The sequence below is a fragment of the Triticum urartu genome, chromosome 7A, assembly GCF_056163025.1.
Source record: "Triticum urartu cultivar PI428250 chromosome 7A, HENAU_Tu73, whole genome shotgun sequence".
In the NCBI taxonomy this organism is placed as follows: Eukaryota; Viridiplantae; Streptophyta; class Magnoliopsida; order Poales; family Poaceae; genus Triticum; species Triticum urartu.
Genome location: NC_141879.1, coordinates 61571574 through 61594183, shown reverse-complemented (window position 1 = coordinate 61594183; position 22610 = coordinate 61571574). Strand labels below are relative to the sequence as shown.

General features: G+C 44.7%; 1 pseudogene; it reads left to right on the top strand.

Annotated features, from left to right (window-relative positions):
• The first annotated feature begins 1390 nt into the window (after positions 1-1390).
• LOC147957796 (uncharacterized) lies at positions 1391-2328 on the top strand (annotated as a pseudogene).
• The last annotated feature ends 20282 nt before the right edge of the window (positions 2329-22610 follow it).

The following is a 22610-nucleotide window of genomic DNA, read 5'->3' as shown; positions in this document are numbered from 1 at the left end:
ATTATTAGAAATATTTGTGATTCGTGACTTTAAAAAAATGTCCAGGAACGAAAAATTTGAAATGTGACCTATCTGCACCCGCAACGCAAGTTCTATGACGGGTTTTTCTTAAAAATATGACAGCTGGCCGGTTCAGATGGCATATTTGACCTATCTGCACCCGCAATGCAAGTTCTATGACGGGTTTTTCCAGTTTACAAGTACCGTGACTTAAGTGTACCCGCAGCACAAGTTCTCGGACCGCCAGTGCCATTTACTCTTATATGGCTGTGTATCTGCAGAAATTCCACTCTCATGGTCAACTGATGCATCTAGAATACATATAGGACGCATATATCTTATATTTTAATCAACTTGGCACCTGAAGCTATTCTCTTTATTTCTGCATCTATCGTGAGCTAATTTGGGGATGATACGTTGTTTTCTTGCTATCTGAACCTCACAACAGAACATTTTCTCATTGTTATGATGGATGTCATATTTGCATTGGCCTATGAAAATTCGGAATGTATCTGCATATTGGGGTGGGGACGAGATATACATAATGTGTCCACATATGGTATGTTGTTTTCTTCTTGAATTAACATATGTTTTGATTTTTTTACATAACTATGGTATACATCCCTTCAATTATATAAACATGAAACTTCTTGTATACATGCCAGTTGTAAAGCAAATACTGTTTTCGTTCTCTGCTATGTTGGTGCAGCACAATATAGGCTTAATATTAATCCCCTTGGGTGTCTAGACGAGGGCAACCAATAAAAGAAAACCTATGCTCTATTAGAGACGCAGGTTTGCCATATTTCACAAAACCAAAACACAATTTCATGGTTGCCAATTCAGTCATGAATTTCTGCGCATGCCTATGACTAGCGGGTGTGCACACTTTATTCTGTCCTTCTCCACTAACAAGTTTCCGAAAAAACATATGAAAACCAACTAAGAATATAATATTACTGCTCAGTTTGATAGGAGCTGGGATCCTACCAGGTCTAGCTCGTAGGTTGTAGGGGTGGAAGGGGGCTTGGCGAGGAGGAAGGCGAGGTCACCGGCACTGGGGCGCCGTCGTCACGTGTGCGAGAGAGAGGGAGAGCAGGGTGCGGCGGCTAGGGTTAGGTCTCCCAGCTCCCTTCAGGAAGCCGATCAAATATGATTGCTTCCGCTTCATCTCAAAACGGGTCCTTACATGAGTTTATATAATCTCCAAATACGATAACTGGGCTAAGCCCCTAATAGCAATAAGATAACTGGGCCAGTACCCTAACTACCTGGGCTGTAGTATATGCCGGTCATAACATCTCTCCCCGCCTGCACAAACAGCTCGTCCTCGAGCTGGAAGATGGGTAAGCGCTTGCGGAACTCCTCACGGTGATCAACGGGCGCCAAACACCTCCGTGTCAGCTGGGGCGGGTAGGTCGCCGAGCCCGGCGGCGGCGGTGTCCTCCTCAATGTTGTCTGCAACCTCCAGGTAGAAGAGTCGCGGGCAGACATGGTCGGGCACGTAGGGCTCGTCGCAGTTGAAGCACAACCCTTCGCGACGACGCTCGAGTAGCTCGGCCGGGGTGAGCCGGCGAAACGGGCGCGCCGCAGAAGCCTGAGCAGGCCGACTCTGTGCGGGAACTTCCGACCAGGGTGGCGGCCCAGCGGCCCGACACGGTGACGCCTGCTGGAGGGCCACCGCGCGGCGCTCAAACGCGCGGGCGTAGTACATGGCCGTCTGGAGGTCCTGTAGCCCGCGCATCTCCACGTCCACGCGGATGTGGTCTGGTAGGCCGCCGACGAAGAGCTCAGCGTGCTGACGAGGCGAAACGCCGGGGGCGTGGCATGCCAGTGCAGCGAAGTCTTGCACTATGGTGAGGAACGGAAGGCGCCCAAGCTCCGCCAGACGGCTCCTGCGTATAGGGGACCGAAGCACAAGAGGCACAGATCACGGAAATGCTCCCATGGTGGCATGCCGCCCTCGTCCTACTTGAGGGCGTAATACCACGTCTGGGCGGCGCCGCGTAGATGATAGGAGGCGATCTAGGTGCGGTCGGACGTGAGCGTGCGCTGCCCCCTGAAAAATTGGTCGCATTGGTTGAGCCAATTAAGGCGGTCGAGAGTGCCGCCGTAAGTCGCGAACTCCAGCTTGGAGAATCTCGGCGGTGGCTGGGCGTGGACGACGGGCGGGTATGTGTCATCTGCGTGGAACAACGAGGGCGACAACGCCGAGTGTGCGGGCTGCAGAGTACCGCCATGGAAAAGGGGCCCGTCCACACCATCGTAGGGACCCACGGCACCCGCAGACCCGCCGAACTGCATGGTTGGGGACGGCGCCGGCGGTGACAACATGTGTGGCTGTCCTGAGGCCATCGTGTAGAACGGCTCGATGGACCCAGCGAGCCAAGCCGGTAGCGGATATGGCGACGGGGGGAAACGGACCTGGTGGATGGGCACCCCGGGCGCCGTCGACAGAAGGCTCGGCCCCGAGAGCCGGTGGCGGCGGCGACGGCTGCTACTGCTGCGGCAGCGGCATGATGAATGCAACGGAGGTCGCCAGTTGTAGGGGTGGAAGGGGGCTTGGTGAGGAGGAAGGCGAGGTCGCCGGCGTTGGGGCGCCGTCGTCACGTGTGCGAGAGAGAGGGAGCAGGGTGCGGCGGCTAGGGTTAGGTCTCCCGGCTCCCTTCAGGAAGCCGAGCAAATATGATTGCTTTTGCTTCATCTCAAAACGGGTCCTTACATGAGTTTATATAATCTCCAAATACGATAATTGGGCCAAGCCCCTAATAATGATAGATTTTGACATAATCATGTCTTGCTAAGGATAAAATAGTTATGCTGAACCATTGTGTCATCATATGAACAGTGTAGATTTTATAACAGTGTAATGTCTACTTTCTAGATGTTGAATAATTGTTTGTAACTTATAGTCTTAAGTAGAAACTGCATAGAGTATGTAACAAACCAACCCATGATCTTGCAGCGCTTTCCCAGGCTGATAAGACTAGAAATGTTTGGATGGGGCCTACCATTTTCTAGAGAAAGATCACTGGGAAAATGATGAAGAGGTCCTGATTTTTGAATAAAAGGTAAAGAAAATGATACAACAATAACTCCATGGTATCTCTACTATTAAAGGGAAGTTGGTGATTATATGTGGTAGGTCCCCTCCTCCCCTCCCCACTTCTCCTGTTTGATTCTTTTATATTGTGTTTTTAGCTCCTTCCACAATTCTGGCAGGCATATCTGATGGATCAATTCTGAAGTGCCAATGTTGGACGACCAAATCACATCATTCCTTTATATGGACTGCTTGGGATTGATTCTGTCGATTGCATTGATCGAGATGCAAATGTCGGACAACCAAATCATATCATTCCTTTATATGGAATGGCTGGGATTGATTCTGTCAATCGCATTTCCTTTCCATGCATGCCTATATGATGCTCGCCAGCCCATCTCATCTACTGCTCTGTGCGGCTCTTTATTTTGTTTGCTCTTGACTCTCGAGACAGTGTGCTTTCGACTCTCTGGACCAGCCGGCATCCTGGGTGCCGATATGGCCATCTAAGGCATGGTGCCGCCACCTCAAGAAGGGGCAATGGGTTAGTCGTACGTTCCATCATTGGCCACTCGCGACCGCGAAAAGAATCCCTTGTGACCATGGTGCTGTTGACATTCCCATAGAATGCTAGATCGCCCTTTATAGAGTAGATTGGCATGTCTTTTTGTTTGTATGTTGTTTCATTGATTCTATTGGACTTGAATCTTGACACTCTGCTGCCGGTGGATTTTCCAAAGTTCTCTTGACTATGCCGATTTTTTCTAAATGAATTATGTCAAATTGTTTCCTTTTCAAAGCATTTGTTAGTACTCCTACTTGTGAAGGAGGCAAATAGCTGAACTCTAGGCTCTTTTCTGAATGATAATAAATCTGCCTGAGAATAAAGAATTAATTTGTGCAGATTTCCCCTTGATTTGTGTACATGGGAAGTCATTTCTTCCTTGATTTTATAATAACGAATTAAGCATTTCTTGCTTAGGAACAGCAGATTACATCCCCGTTCATTGCATGAACAATAACATACATATATATAGTACTAGAGCAGCTGAGCTTACGCATCATCAATATATAGTTAGCGTAAGCAAGTAGGCAACCTTCATGTTTTATACTACCTTTGTAACTTAATATAAGATGTATTTTGACACCGATAGTATCAAAAAACATCTTCTATTACGTTACGGAAGGAGTACTCTGTTGTGTCTGCTTTCCTTATATTTCTTTCATGTATGCATTGCTCTACACCCAATCGATTGAATTGCCATATTTTGTGTAATGCGAGATTCCTGTTAAAATCCGGTTTAGCATTGAGTCCCATATTTTATCATAAATTAACAGCGGCCTAACTTTTTTTTTGAGCTGAAACCGTAGAACAAAATGTTCTATGGTAAAATTTTCATTAATTAACTAAAAAGTACAAATACAAGGAAAATACAAATCAACCAATACCAGTTTTAGGAAAACCCATAATTAAATTACAAGTACTGCTGAATCCAGATTCTGATCTGTTCTGACTTTGATGGTTTAGCTCTAAGCTCTGAAGCTTGTAGTCCTTCTTTCATGTAATGCTTCCAAGTCCCCATTGATGGGGCAGCTCTCCTGAAAATTTTGTCATTTCTACTCATCCAGATGGCCCAGCAACCCTGAATAATAATGTCCATTGCAAAGTCTGATGGAAGAAGCCTCAAGGAAAGATGAATCTCATCATATACAGATATGCCTCTGGACTTAGTTGGGATAATGGAGTGCCAACATGTTAAGGCAAATTGACAATCCCAGAACAGGTGGATAGTTGTTTCCTCTGTGGTATCAGTACATAGGGCACAATTATAGTCATCTAGATGCATGGATCTCCTATGGAGGAAGTTTCTGGTACTCACGTGGTCCCACATCAACAGCCAGAAAAAGATTTTATGTCGTATTCTGCATGATGACTTCCACAAAGTTCTGAAAATGTCATGTACTATGATCTCCCCTCTGATAGCTTTGTACATTTTCATAGCTAAGTAATTGGGTGACGCCCATGTGTATGCCCATTTGTCATTTTGGGTAGCAGAAGCTTGCTCAGTCATGATCGTTTGCAGTGATGTGAATTGCTCAAAAGCTAGCTGTGAAAGAGGCCTGTGAAAGAGTTGGGTGGTGTCTACATGTTGAAGGGCATTACTCAAGGAGATAGTCTGATTTATAGCATATGAATGGAGCTCTGGGAATTTATTGAGGGGTGGAACATCTTGCCACCGATCAGACCAAAGGCTCACTGAATCTCCAATACCTGCTTTATAGATAGCATTCTGCTTAAACAGTGGGAGTAGTTTCAGAACATCTCTCCACCAGAAAGATCCAATTTTCTGTTCCCCTGGTAGCCTGTTCTGGTAGTGCTTCTCCCAGATGATATGAACCCAAGGTGTGTCCACTTTGTTAAAGAACTTATGCAAGAATTTCAGTAGCAGTGCCTTGTTATGAATGTGGAGATCTAAAACCCCAAGTCCACCCTGGTTTTTTGGTCTGTTAACTTTGTCCCAGGCAATAAGCACAGAGCCTCTATCCAAGGTACCATATTTTCTCCAAAAGCAGTTCATAAGATAAGAGTTGATTTGCTTGACAACTGTTTTGGGTATCATCAGGTTACTCATGAAAAAGGTGGGCATACTTGTGAAGATGGATTTAATGAGGGTGAGTTTGTCCCCAGTGGACAGCATGGTAGAGCAGCTCAGCAGTCTTGTCTCAATCCTTTGAAGTAGAGGAACAAAATCCTCAACTCTAGGCCTGGTTAGACACAATGGGAGCCCCAGATAATTGAGTGGCAGAGTGCCAATCTTACATCCTAAAATGCTAGAAAGTTCAACCATCTTCTCAGGAGGGGTGTTAATGGAGATCATTGTAGACTTTGCATAGTTCACCTTGAGTCTAGTGTAATGAGCATAATGAAGCAGGAGATTTTTAATATGCTGCACCTGTCTATGATCTGCCTCAGCCACTAAGATAGTGTCATCTGCATACTGAATGATAGGATAATCAGGGCAGAAGTATGGATGAGTGGTGGCTCAATCATGGATGCATGGCAGGCTTCATTGAATATAGTCTGTAGTAAGTCAGCAGCAATCACAAATATTAGTGGTGACAGAGGATCTCCTTGCCTAACTCCATTGTTACAGAGGAATTGCTTGCCAGGAACTCCATTAAGCAGAACAGATGAATAGCCAGAGCCATAAATCATTTTGATCCAGTGGATCCACTTGTCCCCAAAATCTTTAGCTTGCAGAATCTCAATAATAGTGTCATGGTTCAACATGTCAAATGCCTTTTCAAAGTCCAGCTTGAGGAGAATGATTTCTTCTCTGCTCTGTTGGCATTGGTGTATATATTCAAATGACCATGCTAAGCAATCTTGGATACATCTGTGATTCAGGAAGCCATATTGATTTCTGTGGACCATGCCAAGGATGAGTTTCTGGAGCCTATTGGCAAGCGGTTTGGTGATGATTTTGAGAGTACAGTTCAATAATGAAATAGGCCTGAAATCTGCTGGTGTAATTGCATGACCCTTCTTGGGGATAAGGGTAATGTAAGAGTAGTTGATACTCTGGATATTAACTTGACCTGAGTGGAAATCAGCAATGAGTTTATAAAAATCTGGAGCAATAATATCCCAGCAGTGCTTGAGGAATGCAGCATTGAACCCATCAGGGCTAGGAGATTTATCTGCAGGCATATGCTTGATGACATAGTCAATCTCCTCCTTTGAGAATGGAGTTTCTAACTCAGAAAGATCCGCATGAGGTTGGAGCAGTTGGTGTAACAGAAGAGGGTAGGATGCTGGAACCCTAGTTCCCAATCTGGCCTTGAAAGCTCTATAAAGAATTGCAGCTTTTGCCTGATGATCCTGATGTTCATGGCCCTGTTCATCTTGCAACATGGCAATACAATTGTTTCTGAATTTAATGGTGGCTTTAGCTTGAAAGTACTTGGTATTGGCTTCACCCACTTTGATTTTCCTGATAGTTGCTCTTTGCTTCCAATATTGTCTCTGATGATCAAGTGTTATTTCAAGGTGAGTCTTGAGTATATTCCTGCCATTGGTTTCATCAGTAGTTAGTTCTCTGAATTCCTCAATAGTGTCCCAACATAAAATCATGAAGTTGGTGTTATCAATAATCTTTTTTATATCAGACAGGCCCTTGGCCCACACCTTTAGTCCTTTCCTCAGTCTCTTAAATTTAGCTGCAATCACTTTAGCACTGTCTGTTTCTGTAACTGGTTGGGTCCAAATGGAGCTAACTACATCTTTAAAGTGCTCATGCTCCAGCCAGTAGTTCTCAAATCTGAAAATGTTCGTTTTGGGGATGGAAGAGCCTATCTGAATCTTAATAGGCACATGATCAGAAGTGGTTTTAGCCAGAGGATATGCAAATGTTGCTGGGTACTTAAGTGACCAGGCTTCAGATGTGAAACACCAGTCAAGCTTTTCAAGTAATGGGGACTCTTGCATATTACTCCAAGTGAATTTTCTGCCTTTGAGAGAAATCTCAACCAATGCCTGCTTGTTAAGTGCTTCATTGAAAAGGAGCATGTCATTAATGTTACCTCCCTCTCTGCTTCTATTGTGTGGGTATCTGATAAAGTTGAAGTCTCCCACAATGAGCCAATTATCATCATCTGGAACTTGGAAATTCTAGAACCAATTGAGGAATAGAATTATGTCATTTTGCTAGCAAGGACCATAAATATTAGTTAATATCCAAGAATCTCCATTGTGGGTTGAGGTGAATTGGATTGATAGTGAGAATTCATTGACATGATAGATTTGACCAGAGAAAAATCTTTCATTCCATGCAATCAGTAAGCCACCAGCAGCACCAACAGATGGGAGGAAGGCAAATTTTGAGATTCTTTTGGGACAGAAGTTCCTGATAAAAGAGCTATCAAAACTTTCTTTCTTAGTTTCCTGAAAGCAGAGGATTGAGCATTGAGATTCATCAATCTTGTTGGCAATGGCAGGCCATTTCTTGGGGTCATTGATCCCTCTAATGTTCCAGTTGAGCACATTCCATTGTCTGTTCATTGTGTTCATTGTGTGATTGGATAGAGGTACAGACAAGAAATAACACATTCCCTAGCTTGGATATGAAGCAACAGATCTTAGGGAAGCAGATAGTAAAACTTAGCATAGCAGCAAAAGGCAACACAGTCACAGGAGGTTCATTACAGAGCAGATACATAAACAGAGTCCTGGATAAGTTGTCACTGAAATACAGACGCAAAATGCCCATGGTCAGAGTTCTATCTCTCTACTAAATTCTGGTAGGAGAAGTGGTTCTTTATTTGCTGGTGGCCCGACTTCCCTTGCTTGTGTCCCCTCCTGTCTTTCCTCCTTGGGCCTTCTTTGCCTTCTTGGTGATCACTGCCTCAGAAGTGTCCTTCTCAGAGACCTTGCAGAAAGATGTGTTCAGACTTTTAATAATTTTGGCATGAATATTGGGTGGGATAGCATGACAAGCCAGACAATCTCTGTCCCTACAAATAGCTTTTTTAAAACCTTTGGACAGCTTTTGAAGTCTACAGCTCCTCCTTACCTCAGTTTCAACCAGGGGAACTTTCTCTTTTCTTTTCTTGTTAAGGTGGAGTGCAGACGTGGAAGATGCAGACATTGCTTTAGTAGAGGTGTTGTCTGTAGGAGAGAAGTTCTCCTGATCAAGTGACACCTGCAATCCAAGAGACAAAGAGCATGCAAGAGATGCCTCATTAGGGCAAGTCTCTGGAATAGCAAATTGGATAGTGGGAGAGGTTGTAGATCCATGGGTAATGATTTCCCACACAGAAGAAGTGATAAACTTTTTGGCCCAGTCAAATTTATCAGGTGAGAGAAAGTTAACAGATAGAAAGTTGGCCCAATCAACAGGTACCTGAATGATAGATTTGCTGTTAATCTTGGGTGCAAATTGCTCTGACCATACTCTAGCTCCTTCCACCCCAAGATGTTGCTCAATCAAAGCCTGATTGCAGGGTGTGATATCTGACAGCACATCAACTTTACTTTGCACCTGTGCCTTCTCCAAGCCTGAAGTATGTGCCTAGTTAGCAAAAATAGGGAGTGGGAATCCAGGTGGAGCAGACAGTTCAGACTCAGATCTTTCAGCTATTTCTGCAGGTCCTGGATGAACACTCTCATCAAGTGCAGGTAGGATCTCTTGAGAAGGTTGTACAACTGGCAGAGAGGAACTCAAATTGTCCATAAGAGTGTTGTCTGTCTCCATGATAATTTGTTCTTTCTCAACAGTAGCTGCAGATCTCTGAATCTCAGGCATGAGTGAAAGGACAGGTACATTATCAGGTACCAGGTCTTGGGCAGTATTAAGAGTGGGTGTCTCTGAAGGAAATATGCCCTAGAGGCAATAATAAAGTTATTATTTATTTCCTTATTTCATGATAAATGTTTATTATTCATGCTAGAATTGTATTAATCGGAAACATAATACATGTGTGAATACATAGACAAACAGAGTGTCACTAGTATGCCTCTACTTGACTAGCTCGTTAATCAAAGATGGTTATGTTTCCTAACCATGGACAAAGAGTTGCTATTTGATTAACGGGATCACATCATTAGATGAATGATCTGATTGACATGACCCATTCCATTAGCTTAGCACCCGATCGTTTAGTATGTTGCTATTGCTTTCTTCATGACTTATATATGTTCCTATGACTATGAGATTATGCAACTCCCGTTTGCCGGAGGAACACTTTGGGTGCTACCAAACGTCACAACGTAACTGGGTGATTATAAAGGAGTACTACAGGTGTCTCCAAAGGTAGATGTTGGGTTGGCGTATTTCGAGATTAGGATTTGTCACTCCGATTGTCGGAGAGGTATCTCTGGGCCCTCTCGGTAATGCACATCACATAAAGCCTTGCAAGCACTGCAACTAATATGTTAGTTGTGAGATGATGTATTACGGAACGAGTAAATAGACTTGCCAGTAACGAGATTGAACTAGGTATTGGATACCGACGATCGAATCTCGGGCAAGTAACATACCGATGACAAAGGGCACAACGTATGTTGTTATGCGGTCTGACCGATAAAGATCTTCGTAGAATATGTAGGAACCAATATGGGCATCCAGGTCCCGCTATTGGTTATTGACCGGAGACGTGTCTCGGTCATGTCTACATTGTTCTCGAACCGTAGGGTCCGCACGCTTAAGGTTTCGATGACAGTTATATTATGAGTTTATGAGTTTTGATGTACCGAAGGAGTTCGGAGTCCCGGATGAGATCGGGGACATGACGAGGAGTCTCGAAATGGTCGAGACGTAAAAATCGATATATTGGACGACTATATTCGGACATCGGAAAGGTTCCGAGTGATTCGAGTATTTTTCAGAGTACCGGAGAGTTACGGGAATTCGCCGGGAGAAGTATTGGGCCTTATTGGGCCATACGGGAAAGAGAGAGGGGCTGCCTAGGGCAGGCCACGCGCCCCCCAAGGCCTAGTCCGAATTGGACTAAGGGGAGGGGCTGCGCCCCTTCCTTGTTTCCTACTCCTACTACATGAAAGGACTCCTAGTTGGACTAGGAAAGGGAGAATCCTACTCCCGGTGGGAGTAGGACTCCCCTAGGGCGCGCCATAGAGAGGGCCGGCCCTCCCCTCCTCCACTTCTTTATATACGGGGGCAGGGGCACCCCATAGACACACAAGTTGATCCTTCAGATCGTTCCATAGCCGTATGCGGTGCCCCCTGCCACCATATTCCACCTCGATCATATTGTAGCGGTGCTTAGGCGAAGCCCTGCGACGGTAGAACATCAAGATCGTCACCACGCCGTTGTGCTGACGGAACTCTTCCCCGACGCTTTGCTGGATCGGAGTCCGGGGATCGTCATCGAGCTGAACGTGTGCTAAGAACTCGGATGTGCCGGAGTAACGGTGCTTGGATCGGTCGGATCGGGAAGACGTACGACTACTTCCTCTATGTTGTGTGATCGCTTCCACAGTCGGTCTGCGTGGGTACGTAGACAACACTCTCCCCTCTCGTTGCTATGCATCACCATGATCTTGCGTGTGCGTAGGAATTTTTTTTGAAATTACTACGTTCCCCAACAGTGGCATCCGAGCCTAGGTTTTATGGTTTGATGTTATATGCACGAGTAGAACACAAGTGAGTTGTGGGCGATATAAGTCATACTGCCTACCAGCATGTCATACTTTGGTTCGGCGGTATTGTTGGACGAGACGACCCGGACCAACATTACGCGTACGCTTACGCGAGACCGGTTCCCCCGACGTGCTTTGCACACAGGTGGCTTGCGGGCGACTGTCTCTCCAACTTTAGTTGAACCAAGTGTGGCTACGCCCGGTCCTTGCGAAGGTTAAAACGGAGTCTATTTGACAAACTATCGTTGTGGTTTTGATGCGTAGGTGAAATTGGTTCTTGCTTAAGCCCGTAGCAGCCACGTAAAACTTGCAACAACAAAGTAGAGGGCGTCTAACTTGTTTTTGCAGGGCATGTTATGATGTGATATGGTCAAGGCATGATGCTGAATTTTATTGTATGAGATGATCATGTTTTGTAACCGAGTTATCGGCAACTGGCAGGAGCCATATGGTTGTCGCTTTATTGTATGCAATGCAATCGTGATGTAATGCTTTACTTTATCACTAAGCGGTAGCGATAGTCGTGGAAGCATAAGATTGGCGAGACGACAACGATGCTACGATGGAGATCAAGGTGTCGCGCCGGTGACGATGGTGATCATGACGGTGCTTCGGAGATGGAGATCACAAGCACAAGATGATGATGGCCATATCATATCACTTATATTGATTGCATGTGATGTTTATCTTTTTATGCACCTTATCTTGCTTTGATTGACGGTAGCATTATAAGATGATCTCTCAGTAAATTATCAAGAAGTGTTCTCCCTGAGTATGCACCATTGCCAAAGTTCGTTGTGCCCAGACACCACGTGATGATCGGGTGTGATAAGCTCTACGTCCATCTACAACGGGTGCAAGCCAGTTTTGCACACGCAGAATACTCAGGTTAAACTTGACGAGCCTAGCATATGCAGATATGGCCTCGGAACACGGAGACCGAAAGGTCGAGCGTGAATCATATAGTAGATATGATCAACATAACGATGTTCACCATTGAAAACTACTCCATCTCACGTGATGATCGGTTATGGTTTAGTTGATTTGGATCACGTGATCACTTAGAGGATTAGAGGGATGTCTATCTAAGTGGGAGTTCTTAAGTAATATGATTAATTGAACTTTAATTTATCATGAACTTAGTCCTGGTAGTATTTTGCAAATTATGTTGTAGATCAATAGCTCGCGTTGTTGCTTCCCTGTGTTCATTTTGATATGTTCCTAGAGAAAATTGTGTTGAAAGATGTTAGTAGCAATGATGCGGATTGGATCCGTGATCTGGGGTTTATCCTCATTGCTGCACAGAAGAATTATGTCCTTGATGCACCGCTAGGTGACAGGCCTATTGCAGGAGCAGATGCAGACGTTATGAACGTTTGGCTAGCTCAATATGATGACTACTTGATAGTTTAAGTGCACCATGCTTAACGGCTTAGAATCGGGACTTCAAAGACGTTTTGAACGTCATGGACCATATGAGATGTTCCAGAAGTTGAAGTTAATATTTCAAGCAAATACCCGAGTTGAGAGATATGAAGTCTCCAACAAGTTCTATAGCTAAAAGATGGTCTCAACTAGTGAGCATGTGCTCAAATTGTCTGGGTACTACAACCGCTTGAATCAAGTGGGAGTTAATCTTCCAGATAAGATAGTGATTGACAGAATTCTCTAGTCACCATCACCAAGTTAGTAGAACTTCGTGATGAACTATGATATGCAAGGGATAACGGAAACGATTCCCAAGCTCTTCATAATGCAGAAATTGACGAAGGTAGAAATCGAGGAAAAGATCAAGTGTTGATGGTAGACAAGACCACTAGTTTCAAGAAAAGGGCAGAGGGAAGAAGGGGAACTTCAAGAAGAACAACAAACAAGTTGCTGCTCAAGTGAAGAAGCCTAAGTCTGATCCTAAGCCTGAGACTAAATGCTTCTACTGCAAAGGGACTGGTCACTGGAAGCGGAATTACCCGAAGTGATTGGCGGATAAGAAGGATGGCAAAGTGAACATAAGTATATTTGATATACATGTTATTGATGTGTACTTTACTAGTGTTTATAGCAACCCCTCAGTATTTGATACTAGTTCAGTTGCTAAGATTAGTAACTCGAAATCGGAGTTGCAGAATGAACAGAGACTAGTTAAGGGTGAAGTGACGATGTGTGTTGGAAGTGGTTCCAAGATTGATATGATCATCACCGCACACTCCCTATACTTTCGAGATTAGTGTTGAACCTGAATAAGTGTTATTTGGTGTTTGCGTTGAGCATGAATATGATTTGATCATGTTTATTGTAATACGGTTATTCATTTAAGTAAGAGAATAAATTGTTGTTCTGTTTACATGAATAAAACCTTATATGGTTACACACCCAATGAAAATAGTTCGTTGGATCTCGATCGTAGTGATACACACAATCAAAATATTGAAACCAAAAGATGCAAAGTTAATAATGATAGTGCAACTTATTTGTGGCACTGCTGTTTCGGTCATATTGGTGTAAAGCGCATGAAGAAACTCCATGCTGATGGGCTTTTGGAATCACTTGATTATGAATCAGTTGATGCTTGCGAACCATGCCTCATGGGAAACATGACTAAGACTCCGTTCTTCAGAACAATGGAGCGAGCAACAATTTGTTGGAAATCATACATACTGATGTATGTGGTCCGATGAATATTGAGACTCGCGACAGGTATCATTATTTTCTGAACTTCACAGATGATTTGAGCATATATGGGTATATCTACTTGATGAAACATAAGTCTGAAACATTTGAAAAGTTCAAAGAATTTCAGAGTGAAGTGGAAAATCATCATGACAAGAAAATAAAGTTTCTACGATCTGATCACGGAGACAAATATTTGAGTTACGAGTTTGGTCTTCAGTTAAAAACAATGTGAAATAGTTTCACTACTCACGCCACCTGGAACACCACAATGTGATGGTGTGTCTGAACGTAATAACCGTACTTTATTAGATATGGTGCGACCTATGATGTTTCTTACCGATTTACCACTATCGTTTTGGGGTTATGCATTAAAGACAACTGCATTCACGTTAAATAGGGCACCATCAAAATCTGTTGAGACGACGCCGTATGAACTGTGGTTTGGCAAGAAACCAAAGTTGTCGTTTCTTAAACTTTGGGGCTGCGATGCTTATGTGAAAAAGCTTCAACCTGATAAGCTCGAACCCAAATCGGAGAAATGTGTCTTCATAGGATACCCAAAGGAGACTGTTGGGTACACCTTCTATCACAGATCCGAAGGCAAGATATTTGTTGCTAAGAATGGATCCTTTCTAGAGAAGGAGTTTCTCTCGAAAGAAGTGAGTGGGAGGAAAGTAGAACTTGACGAGGTAACTGTACCTGCTCCCTTGTTGGATAGTAGTACATCACAGAAAACTGTTTCTGCGACACCTACACCAATAAGTGAGGAAGTTAATGATAATGATCATGAAACTTCAGAACAAGATACTACTGAACCTCGTAGATCAACCAGAGTGAGATCCGCGCCAGAGTGGTACGGTAATCCAGTTCTGGAAGTCATGCTACTAGATCATGATGAACCTACGAACTATGAAGAAGCGATGGTGAGCCCAGATTCCGCAAAGTGGCTTGAAGCCATGAAATCTGAGATATGATCCATGTATGAGAACAAAGTATGGACTTTGGTTGACTTGCCCGATGATCGGCAAGCAATTGAGAATAAATGGACCTTCAAGAGGAAGACGGACGCTGATAGTAGTGTTACTATCTACAAAGCTAGAAGTGTCGCAAAAGGTTTTCGACAAGTTTAAGGTGTTGACTATGATGAGAGCTTCTCACTCGTATCTATGCTTGAGTCTGTCCGAATCATGTTAGTAATTGCCGCATTTTATGAAGTCTGGCAAATGGATAAACAAAACTGCATTCCTTAATGGATTTATTAAAGAAGAGTTGTATATGATGCAACCAGAAGGTTTTGTCAATCCGAAAGGTGCTAACAAAATGTGCAAACTCCAGCGATCCATCTGTGGACTGGTGCAAGCATCTCAGAGTTGGAATACACGCTTTGATGAGTTGATCACAACATATAGTTTTATACAGACTTGCAGTGAAGCCTGTATTTACGAAAAAGTGAGTGGGAGCACTACATCATTTCTGATAAGTATATGTGAATGACATATTGTTGATCGGAAATAATGTAGAATTATTCTGTAAAGCATAAAGGAGTGTTTGAAAGGAGTTTTTCAAAGAAAGACTTCGGTGAAGCTGCTTACATATTGAGCTCCAAGATCTATAGAGATAGATCAAGACGATTGATAAGTTTTTTCAATGAGTACATACCTTGACAAGATTTTGAAGTAGTTCAAAATGGAGCAGTCAAAAAAGAGTTCTTGCTTGTATTACAAGGTGTGAAGTTGAGTAAGACTCAAAGCCCGACCACGGCAGAAGATAGAAAGAGAATGAAAGTCATTCCCTATGCCTTGGCCATAGGTTCTATAAAGTATGTCATGCTGTATACCAGATCTATTGTATACCCTGCACTGATTTGGCAAGGGAGTACAATAGTGATCTAGGAGTAGATCACTGGACAACGGTCAGAATTATCCTTAGAGAAATAAGGATATGTTTCTCGATTATGGACATAACAAAAAGGTTCGTCGTAAAGGGTTACGTCGATGCAAGTTTTTGACACTGATCCAGATGATCCTAAGTCTCAATCTGGATACATATTGAAAGTGGGAGCAATTAGCTAGAGTAGCTCCGTGCAGAGCATTGTAGACATAGAATTTTGCAAAATACATATGGATCTGAATTTGGCAGGCCCATTGACTAAATTTCTCTCACAAGCAAAACATGATCACACCTTAGTACTCTTTGGGTGTTAATCACATAGCGATGTGAACTAGATTACCGAATCTAGTAAACCCTTTGGGTGTTGGTCACATGACGATGTGAACTATGGGTGTTAATCACATGATGATGTAAACTATCGATGTTAATCACATGGTGATGTGATCTAGATTATTGACTCTAGTGCAAGTGGGAGACTGAAGGAAATATGCCCTAGAGGCAATAATAAAGTTATTATTTATTTCCTTATTTCATGATAAATGTTTATTATTCATGCTAGAATTGTATTAACCGGAAACATAATACATGTGTGAATACATAGACAAACAAAGTGTCACTAGTATGCCTCTACTTGACTAGCTCGTTAATCAAAGATGGTTATGTTTCCTAACCATGGACAAAGAGTTGTTATTTGATTAACGGGATCACATCATTAGATGAATGATCTGATTGACATGACCCATTCCATTAGCTTAGCACCCGATCGTTTAGTATGTTGCTATTGCTTTCTTCATGACTTATACATGTTCCTATGACTATGAGATTATGCAACTCCTGTTTGCCGGAGGAACACTTTGGGTGCTACCAAACGTCATAACGTAACTGGGTGATTATAAAGGAGTACTACAGGTGTCTCCAAAGGTAGATGTTGGGTTGGCGTATTTCGAGATTAGGATTTGTCACTCCGATTGTCGGAGAGGTATCTCTGGGCCCTCTCGGTAATGCACATCACATAAAGCCTTGCAAGCACTGCAACTAATATGTTAGTTGTGAGATGATGTATTACGGAACGAGTAAAGAGACTTGCCGGTAACGAGATTGAACTAGGTATTGGATACCGACGATCGAATCTCGGGCAAGTAACATACCAATGACAAAGGGAACAACGTATGTTGTTATACGGTCTGACCGATAAAGATCTTCGTAGAATATGTAGGAACCAATATGGGCATCCAGGTCCCGCTATTGGTTATTGACCGGAGACGTGTCTCGTTCATGTCTACATTGTTCTCGAACCGTAGGGTCCGCACGCTTAAGGTTTCGATGAAAGTTATATTATGAGTTTATGAGTTTTGATGTACCGAAGGAGTTTGGAGTCCCGGATGAGATCGGGGACATGACGAGGAGTCTCGAAATGGTCGAGACGTAAAAATTGATATATTGGACGACTATATTCGGACATCGGAAAGGTTCCAAGTGATTCGAGTATTTTTCGGAGTACCAGAGAGTTACGGGAATTCGCCAGGAGAAGTATTGGGCCTTATTGGGCCATACGGGAAAGAGAGAGGGGCTGCCTAGGGCAGGCCACGCGCCCCCAAGGCCTAGTCCGAATTGGACTAAGGGGAGGGGCTGCGCCCCTTCCTTGTTTCCTACTCCTACTACATGGAAGGACTCCTAGTTGGACTAGGAAAGGGGGAATCCTACTCCCGGTGGGAGTAGGACTCCCCTAGGGCGCGCCATAGAGAGGGCCGGCCCTCCCCTCCTCCACTCCTTTATATACGGGGGCAGGGGGCACCCCATAGACACACAAGTTGATCCTTGAGATCGTTCCATAGCCGTGTGCGGTGCCCCCTGCCACCATATTCCACCTCGATCATATTGTAGCGGTGCTTAGGCGAAGCCCTGCGACGGTAGAACATCAAGATCGTCACCACGCCGTTGTGCTGACGGAACTCTTCCCCGACGCTTTGCTGGATCGGAGCCCGGGGATCGTCATCGAGCTGAACGTGTGCTAAGAACTAGGAGGTGCCGGAGTAACGGTGCTTGGATCGGTCGGATCGGGAAGACGTACGACTACTTCCTCTACATTGTGTGATCGCTTCCGCAGTCGGTCTGCGTGGGTACGTAGACAACACTCTCCCCTCTCGTTGCTATGCATCACCATGATCTTGCGTGTGCGTAGGATTTTTTTTTGAAATTACTACGTTCCCCAAGAGTCTCAACAGGATCTGTCAGTGACAGGGCAGCAGTAGGTAGCTGGACCATAGAAGATGTGACTTGTTGTGCCAGGATTTCAATTTGCATTGGGTCCACCATCCTCTCTTCCATGTGGGAAGAATTCTGTGCTAGAATAGCATCCAAACTTGGGTCCAGGAAAACTTCTGCCTCTGGAACCATAGGGCCAACATGGGCCTGCAGATTTGGCCCAGGAAAAGCAGGTCCTTCAAGGGACAGTGGCTCTGGCCCATGGGGAATGGCCAACTCATTCAAATCAGGTAGGGCAAGAGCATTTGGCGCCAATGGGCCATTAGCAGAAGCAGCAGAGTTATCAGAGCTCTCTGTGTGAACCAGGGATAGAGTAATACTACTTTGTTCATTGATGTTCAGGTCTTCCTCATGGGGTTCAAAGATTTCATTCATTGGAAGGAATTCTCCAGGTTCAATTTCCTGGTCAACTTCCCGTGGCATAGCCCAGTGCCCCCAACCAGGCATCTCAGCAGCTTCTTCATCAACATTATTGTCCTCTTCAATCCCCATATTCTATGCTGCATTAAGATCAACATTAAGTGCTAACTGAAGGTTAAGCTGAGGTTGATGCTCATCATGCTCATGCTGTTGCAGAGGTCCCAAGAAATGATTGTGCTGATTTGGATGATAATTAGCTTGAGGAGGAACAGGGTGGGGATTGCCATTTGGTTCAATAGGATCCTCATCCGGGGCATCCATACCAAGAATTTGTTGTTGCAGAATCACCACTGGGACAGAAAGAGATTTAGTCTGGAAGTCATAACCTTCCCCAAAAACAATACTAGTAGGAATGTCACTGAGCTCTTCAACCCTCACTTTAACCATCAGATTAGCCCTAGTACTTCTGATTCTATCCCATAGAAGAAACTTACCAAATTTACTAACCGCATTGCTCAATTCTTGTATATTCCTCTTATCAAATGGAAATCCACATAACAGAATCCAAGCCTCTCTGTTTAAAACTAGTCTCCTGCAGTTCATACCTCGGTTGTGCTTCTCAAAAATTACATGGACATCTGTGAACAAATGTGGACTATTGGAGACCAGAGAATCTCTATCAAAGATGCTATCTAGCTTGACATAGGCCTGGCCGAATGGACATGGTTCAATCTCAGAAAACCCTAGCTGTCTGTTCGTGAGGAAATCGGAAAGTACCTCTCTAACGTTTTGGAATGCCACTGGGAGATCAGGCATCGGAACAATAGAGGCAATCGCCCATTCTTCATGAGTGGCCGGCGCAGCACCAGTGATGACCCGGATCCTTGCAGGGCGCCCCTCAACTTCAATGCTCTGGTGATGAGGAGGAAGGAATGGGGCAGGGTTGAAAGGGAATGAGGCCATGGTGGTTGTGGCAATGATACTGTCAGCAGATTGCCGCCGGCGAGGGTTAGGAGGGATGGTGGCTAGGAGTAGGCGATTAGCAATGGAGTTTTGGGAGGTGCAGAGATTGAGGCTGCCCACCCGGAGAGATAGGGGAGGGGCATTAACTGGGTTGCTCTAGTTGGTCGGCGGATTAGACCCTCAAGTAGTCTCAATCGCGGGAACAGTGGTGACTTGCCTCGGGATTGGATACGCCGGGACTGGGCTGGGGCTCCTTTCAGAGTGGTTGTTGGGCCTGTTGAGAGAGAAGCAGTCTTTGGCTATATGGCCCCATCGCTTGCAGGCCCTGCACTTAATTCTATTATGGCAATTGGGCCGTTCATGGCCCGTCATGAGACAGTGAACACAGAACGCCGCAGATGGGCCTTTTTGAACCTGCGAGGATCCCGCCTGATTAACGTGAGAGTTATGAGTCACATTAACGCCTTGAGTAATGTTACCCGGTGATTGAGTGGTGTTTGAATTTGTGCCAGCAAATCGGATGGATCTAGGATTGGAACGGGCTTGATCATGGTACGATGCTGGTGATCGAAGAGCTTGAAGGTATGATTTCCGTGGATGATCTCTAAAAATATGAGTCCAAGCATCCTCTTTTTCTTGGAGATACTGATCAAGTTCCCAGGAGGAGTTGGGTCCCCCATTACGCCAGAGAAGAAAATTGACATTGAGGAGAGGGATTGTGATGTTACCTCCCTTGATGATCGAGAAACCCACTTCTTTGGATGAGACAGAGAACTTGAATGACCGGTTTTGGAGCAGCTTAACTTTGAAAAGAGATGCACGACCCCCGAAACAAGAGAGAAGAATGGTGCTTACAGAATCTTCCGTGAGTCTGATTTTGGATCTGGTGAATTCAGCAACAAGGAGGAATTCTTCCATATCCTTGCCTTCCTCATAGTTGATAGGAACTCCCCATTTCCTCCATACTTCCGATGCGAAATCTTGGCCGACGTCAAAGTTGAGATCGGCGAGAGCCATGAAAAGTTGATTGGGTGGGTAGCAGTCGGATTGGTGGTCGGCGTCGCCGGAGTAGCGAGGATGATTGGCTGTGGCCGCCGTGGCTGGAGTGGCCAGCGGCGCTGGTGTAACGCCCTCGATACGGCTATATCTCCCACGTGTCGAAGCACGACTTGGAGGCATAGCCGCATTGAAAGCAATGTCGCAAGTGAGGTAATCTTCGCAAACAACCCATGTAATACATAAGGGAAAGAGATACATAGTTGGCTTACAATCGCCACTTCACACAAATACATGAATAAAGCATTACATCATCCAAATACAATCAGGGCCCGACTACGGAGCCAAAATAAAAGAAGACTACCCCAAATGCTACACAGATCCCCGATCGACCCCAACTGGGCTCCACTACTGATCAACTAGAACGAAACAACACAAAGGGCAAGATCTTCATCGAGCTCCTCCTTGAGCTTGGTTGCATCATCTGCACGGTTCAACGGCACCTGCAAGCTGGTTTTGGAAGTATCTGTGAGTCACGGGGACTCAGCAATCTCACACCCTCGCGATCAAGACTATTTAAGCTTATGGGTAAGGTAAAAGGTATGAGGCGGAGCTGCAGCAAGCGACTAGCATATTTGGTGGCTAACATACGCAAATGAGAGAGAGAAGAGAAGGCAAAGCACGGTCGAGAAACTATGATCAAGAAGTGATCCTAGAATAACCTACATCAAGCATAACTCCAACACCGTGTTCACTTCCCGGACTCCGCCGAGAAGAGACCGTCACGGTAACACACGCGGTTGATGTATTTTAATTAAGATCAACTTCAGGTTTTCTACAACCGGACGTTAACAAATTCCCATCTGCCCATAACCGCGGGCACGACTTTCGAAAGTTCAAAACCCTGCAGGGGTGTCCCAACTTAGCCCATCACAAGCTCTCACGGTCAACGAAGGATATTCCTTCTAGCGGGAAGACCCGATCAGGCTCGGAATCTCGGTTACAAGACATCCTCGACAATGGTAAAACAAGTCCAGGAACACCGCCCGAATGTGCCGACAAATCCCGACAGGAGCTGCACATATCTCGTTCTCAGGGCACACTCAGATGAGACTAGCTACGAGTAAAACCAACTCTCAAGTTTCCCCGAGGTGGCCCCGCAGGCAGCTCGGTTCGGACCAACACTTAGAGAAGCACTGGCCCGGGGGGGGGGGGTTAAAATAAAGATGACCCTTGAGTCTGCAGAACCCAAGGGAAAGAAAAGGCTAGGTGGCGAATGGTAAAACCAATGTTGGGCATTGCTGGAGGAGTTTTATTCAAGGCGAACTGTCAAGGGGTTCCCATTATAACCCAACCGCGTAAGGAACGCAAAATCTGGGAACATAACACCGATATGATGGAAACTAGGGCGGCAAGAGTGGAACAAAACACCAGGCATAAGGCCGAGCCTTCCACCCTTTACCAAGTATATAGATGCATTAATTAAATAAGAGATATTGTGATATCCCAACAAGAACATCCATGTTCCAAACATGAAACAAGCTTCAATCTTCACCTGCAACTAACAACGCTATAAGAGGGGCTGAGCAAAGCGGTAACATAGCCAAACAATGGTTTTCTAGGACAAGGTGGGTTAGGGGCTTGGTTCAACAATATGGGAGGCATGATAAGCAAGTGGTAGGTATCGCAGCATAGGCATAGCAAAAGAGCGAGCAACTAGCAAGCAAAGATAGAAGTGATTTCGAGGGTATGGTCATCTTTCCTGAAACCCCGCAAGGAAGAAGAACGAGTCCATGAAGAAGACAAGCGGACGTAGCCAACGGATCCTCACACACGCAACGTTACCGGAACCAACCCGAAGAAACAACACCGGAAAAGAGCAAACAACATAGTAAACAACCACGACATGAACATGGCATGATGCACAATCAAGTATGATGCATGTCCGGTTTAATGAAGCATGGCATGGCAAAGTGCACAAGCAACCCTACAAATTAAGTGGAGCGCAATATGCAACGAGTTGCATATTGACGAAACACCACGACAAGTTATTTAGTTCGATCTCGTTATGTACCCAACAATATTAAATGTTCTTAACATGGCAAGGGGTGAAACACAACAAAACTACCTATCTAGGCAAGTTTAAATGAGGCCGGAAACAACGAACAACAATTCCAAAAACTCCTCATGAGCATATTATAGATTTGGTACTGTTCTACCCTAAACATAATTTTAGAGTTGTTAGGCATGCAAAACAAGTACACC